Source organism: Ictidomys tridecemlineatus, chromosome 2 (assembly GCF_052094955.1).
Source record: "Ictidomys tridecemlineatus isolate mIctTri1 chromosome 2, mIctTri1.hap1, whole genome shotgun sequence".
NCBI classification, from domain to species: Eukaryota; Metazoa; Chordata; class Mammalia; order Rodentia; family Sciuridae; genus Ictidomys; species Ictidomys tridecemlineatus.
In genome coordinates, this window is record NC_135478.1 from 206,872,445 (window position 1) to 206,878,444 (window position 6,000).

Consider the following 6,000-nt stretch of genomic DNA (forward strand, 5'->3'; position numbering starts at 1 on the left):
AGTCTGCCCATAGTCCTAGCAAGCAAAGTGTAACAGAATTGGTAAACTCCCTTTTAACCATCCCCAACAACTGCCCACTTTCCCACTTCTTGAAAGGAAAACAACTGTTTGTGTTTCTTGGGCTTCCTTCTAATCCATTTTTATACTTTCTTATATGTATATGAAGCTATGTACCTATAAACAATTTACATATTGCTTTTTTTCCTGTGTATGTATGGGGTGCTGGGGATTGAACCCAGAGATGCTCTACTACTGAGTTACACCCCCAGACCTTTTTATTTTGAAACAGAGTTTTGCTAAATTGCTGAGGCTGAACTCAAACTTGTGACCCTTCTGCCTTAGCCTCTTGAGTCACTGGGATTACAGGTGTATTCCACCACACCAAGATTTTATTTTATTTCTTTTTCTTTTTTTTATTGTTGGTTGTTCAAAACATTACATAGTTCTTGATATATCATATTTCACACTTTGATTCAAGTGGGTTATGAACCCCCATTTTTACCCTGTATAGATTGCAGAATCACATCAGTTACACTTCCATTGATTTACATATTGCCATACCCATGTCTGTTGTATTCTGCTGTCTTTCCTATCAAGATTTTAATTTAATCTAAATTACACATGATATACTTTGAAAAGTCAAATAGGTGGGGCTGGGGTTGTGGCTCAGCTGTAGAGCGAGCTCACCTAGCACATGTGAGGCCCTGGGTTGGATCCTCAGCAGGAGGGTAAATAAACAAACAAAATAAAGGTATTGGGTCCAACTACAACTAAAAACTAAATATTTTAAAAAAGGTAAAATAGTTGTACAAGCTTCTTCCCCCCATCCCATTTTGGGGTTTGAACCCAGGGGAGCTTTATCACTGAGTTATGCCCCCAGCCCTGTTTCACAAGTGTTGTTACTTAAAACACCTGTCTTGTTATTCCATCCTACCATCTACCTCATTATTTCTTGTCCTGGGAGCCAATTACTTTATTTTAGATGATCCTTATGGTGCTCATTTCTGTCTGAATAACATGATTATAATGCTACCTCTTGGGTGTTTTAGGCATTATCATTTGATTTCCTCATATAGAGTTAAGGATTTAGCCTTTTCTCCCTCTTTGCCTATAAGGGGGAAAAAGAGAGGTGGAGGTTAGGGGAGGAGCCAGTAGTAATAGTTTTGAAAACTGGATAGCAAATGAGTGCTCATTTAGCAGACTTGAAAAAGCTAAAGTTTGCCAGACACAGTGGTGCATGCCTAAAATCCCAGCTAGTTGGGAGGTTGTGGCAGGAGGATCACAAGTTTGAGGCCAGACTTAGCAATTTAATGATATTATGTCTAATAAATAAATAAAATTAAAAAACGGCTGGGGAATATAGCTCAGTAATGGACTGCCCTATTCCTTCCATGTTCCAGCCCCCGGTTGAATCCCCAGTACTGCCCCAAACAAACAAATCCTTTGTTTTAGCTAATAGCAGGGGGGAAGCTTCTATTGCAGAATCCCCAGAAGGCTCTGTATTGGAGGCAGCTGGCACTTGATAAGGTAGAGACTAAAGCAGGATTGAAGCAGGATTGATCCTGTACTCAGCCACACAGTTAGATGACTATCCTTGCCAACTTTGGATGATTGAAACCTTTATTCTCTGGAGAAGGCAAACATAGGGTCTGCAGTATTTGGAGTTATAATCTTATAGCCTCCAGAATTAACTTGAAGAAGTTCAATCTTTCTGACTCTTTTTAAAAAATTTTAGTCCCCGGTTCATTCCAGATTTTTGAAAGATCTTCCCAGAATTTTGAAATTGTACAATGATGCATATTAAAATAATTTTTCCCCGGTACTAGAGATTGAACCCATGGGGCACTCTACCTCTAAGCTACATCCCCAGCTCTTTTTATTTTGGGACAGGGTCTCCCTAAGTTGCGCAGGCTGGCCTCACACCTCCAATCCTCAATCTCTAAGAAGTTTCTGGGCAGGTCTATATCCATCCATTGGGTTGGGCATCTAATGGGGTCTTTTTAAAATATATACACTTTTTAGTTGTAGATGGACACAATACCTTTTATTTTGTTTATTTATTTTTATGTGGTTCTGACTTGTGGGAGGTAAGCACTCTACTGCTGAGCCACAACCCCAGCCCCCTAATGTTGTCTTTTATTCTGGAAATTCCCATCTTCATTTCTAGGAAATGTTTTGAATTTTTCCCTTTTTCTTCTGACACTTGTATTATTTAGATATTGGATTTTTAGGACTGGCATTCTAATTTACTGTCTTTACCACTTAAAAAAAAATTTCATTTATTTATTTATGTATTGTGTTACTGGTGATCAAACCCAAGGCTTTGAGAGCATGCTAGGCTCTCAGAGCTCTCTACCCATGAGTATACCTCCAATTTTTTGAAATTTGAAGAAAAAAATTTATTGAAGATCTGAAAAACAATTCCTAAAAGATTGCCTTTTTCAGTAAATTAGCTATTCAATGTATTATATCTATCAAGTCAAAATGTATATATGAATAACAAAAAATATGAAATAAGCCACCACTCTTCAACAGTCTGAGCAAAAATGCATCTTTCCTTTTAATATTTTTAATTTTAATATTTTTTTGAGTTTAAAAAAATTCTGCCAGCATGTTTTCATTTTAAAGCTGTCATTTGTTTTTTGAATGTTCATTCCTTGAAACAGTATGTTCTTTCACTAATACAATATTGTAAGCTCCAAGGATATTAGTGATTTTTCTTGTTTAAATCTTGCTTTCTTTCCTTTGTGTATGCATGATGCTAGGGATAGAACCCAGAGCCTTGCATAAGCCAGGCAAGCACTCTACCATTAAGCTACACCCCGCAGCCCTTTATCTTGCTTTCTTCTTAACATATAGCCCATTTTCTCAAGTTATTTATTTGTTCTGCTTGCCTATGTTGGTCTCTTTCATGGTAAGGGTTTTCTTCATATGTCTGGTGGCTTTGACTGCTCATACTCAGGAATGTGACATTAAATGGTTCACAGAAGCTCTATATATCTGGCCAAGATCTTCACCATGGGTGGTCTGGCTGGCCTATCACCTTGGGGAACTCTCAGTGTGTCTTCCTTTCTTTCCTGGACGGTCTGATATCCCAGAAAAATTCTTCCAGTGCTCTGCAAAGAAGACATATTCCTGTCTGCCAGGGTTCTGGAAACCAAATGAGACAGGTGAAGGAAACCTAAATATTTCATTAAAGACTTTATAAGTTTGTTCTTAATCATCCTGTTTCCAGTATAGCAATTTCACCTTCAGCAACAGTCAGAAAAGTAGAAGGTATGCAGGATGGAGCTGAAAATGGGGGAAAGAGCATCACCTGACCATTGGTTCTGAAATGTGGCGGTACCTTGATAAATGAAGAATATCTGTCTCTTTTCCAGTGCTGCAATTCTTTATGTTTTATAACCACATCCCACTGAAGAATTAATTTGTTCCTTCAGTAATTAACTCTAGAGGCAATCCAGGTAGGCAGCTGCTGCCTATGAACTCCTACGCATGCCAGGTGGCTGTACTGAAGCTCCCTTGTGCATTAGGGGGAAGAAAGAAATCAGTTATAGTGCTGTTAATCTCTGCCTGGACAGCTGGAGCATGAAGCTTTGGGCTGGTTCTTTATAACAGGAAGGAAATATTGAAAGCCAGAAATGTGAAGAGAAAGCTTAAGAAGCTCTTGTGTCTGGTGGATTCCTGGGCCTGTAGAAATGGCTATGCTCAGGGGTCTTCCAATACACAAATTTGGAGACCAAGAAATGAAAGCTTCCATTTAATGCTGGACTATAACCGAACAGACTTGCAAGTTGGTAGTAAGAAAAGGAGATCAGGGGAGGTGATTTCTCCCTTTTTCTCCTTCTTGCCAAGAAAAAATAGATACTCCAATGACTAGATGGTCAGTGGCCTACCTGCGTTGTCACAGCTGTCACCCTTTGAAAAAACTTAAGATATCGTTTACCTTAATTTCTCTAAAAACAGAGAAAAGCCTACCTCACAATCGGTCCAGCCAATTGCATTTTAATGTATTTTCTTAGTTTTTTTCCTTATTTACGTAAAATCAAATGGATTTGCAATTTTTGTCTCCTGCATTTTAGCTTAATATATTATTTTAATCATAGGTATTTATTCCTCCTGTCATTAAAAAAAAAATCTTATTGGAAAGCTTTTTTTTTTTTTTTTTTTTTGAGCCAGAGGGTCTATTTCCCAGGCTGGCCTCTAGACTCAACCTCCTAAGTAGCTGGGCCTACAGAAGCATGCTTCTACACCCACCTGAAAACAATTCCCCCGCTCCCCCACCTTTTTTGGTACTAAAAGATTGCCTTTTTCAGTAAACTAGCTATTCAATGTATTATATCTATCAAGTCAAAATATATATATGAATAATAAAAATTATGAAATAAGCCACCACTCTTCAACAATCTGAGCAAAAATGCATCTTTCCTTTTAATATTTTTAATTTTAATATTTTTTTGAGTTTAAAAAATTCTGCCAGCACGTTTTCATTTTAAAGCCGTCATTTTTTTTTTGAATGTTCATTCCTTGAAACAGTATGTTCTTTCACTAATACAATATTGTAAGCTCCAAGGATATTAGTGATTTTACTTAACCACTAAGCTACATCCCTAAACCTTTTTCATTTTTTTTTTTTTAATTTGAGACACAGGCTCGCTAAGTTGCTGAAGCTGGCCAAGTTGCTGAGGCTGGCCTAAACTTGGGATTCTCTTGCTTCAGCCTACCGAATCACTGGAACAGTAATATACCACCATGCCCGGCTGGAAAACACTTCTTAAAGGCTAAAACCATCCCCTTATTGTTGGGAACATTAGTTTCAAATACCTATTTGTTATTTTTATATTTTGTGGGCCTTGGGCATGTGAGGCAAGCTCTCTACCAACTGAGCTATATCCCCTGCACGATTTTTGTTATTAAAAATAAATTGCTATACAAGTCCTTGATCTTGCGCCCTCTAAAACAGTGTAAAATTGCAAAAGTTGCATGACTTAGGGAAATACTGTTGGGGGTTTTAGTTAATATTGCGCTATGCTACATATGTATCAGAATTTCAGAACATTGCCCTAGAAGAATTACTAGGTGAAAAGATCTGGCAAACTTAGGGAGGCCTTCAGCAACTTAAAAGAGACCTTTCTTGAAATCAAAAATAAAGAGGGCTGGGGATGTAGCTTAGTGGTGGAACACCCAATCCCCTGTACCAAACAACAACAAAAACCCAAAACACTTGTTTGGCAAGACCTCATTTAAGGAACCGTGTTAATTCCTTAGCAGTGAAATTTCAATCAAGTGAAAACTAATTTTTTTTGGAATTGATTCTGGCTTCCAAGACCAGAATGTGTTGGAAACCCCCACAGCAGGTAAAAACCTATTTCATTCTTTTTAAAAACCAAGTTACTTAAGTTCAGAAAGGTGTTAAGTTCCCAGTTTCACAGAGAAAAAATCCAAGTCTTCAAGCTTGGGGCAGGCTCTCTCCTCACGTGACGCCACTGCTTTTCCTTTAAAGGCCAGGCCACGTGATTGCAGACGCGCACACGGAGGAAATTTACACTGTCAGGGGAGCGAGTTATTTCTCCCTCGCTTTCTCTAGGCTTTCTGGCTTTCCCTCCCCGGAAGCCACCAAGTCCTCTAGAGGCTTTCCCTTCCTCATTCCCTCCGTCGCGTCACCCATCCTCCTTTCCGTTAGTCGTCGGCCCTGGTGCTCCCTCTCCGCCGCAGAACCTCACTTTGGAAGGAAGGCCAAGGGGACTACATCTCCCAGAGGGTCTCGCGGCTCCGCCCCACGCGCAGTGTAGGTCGGGGGCTGAGGTCCCACTGTCTTTTCTCCGCGTGCGGCCAGGAGCAAGCGCACTACAGGTTCCGTGGAGCCTCGCGCGCTAGCCGGACCGGGGCTGGGAGGGGCTGGAGGGGCCGAGGCTGGCAGGCGGACTGGCGGGCGGAGGAAGGGGGTGGGAGCGGAGGCGATGGAGGGGAGGAGTGGGGGAATGGGGGAGGGAAGGGGAA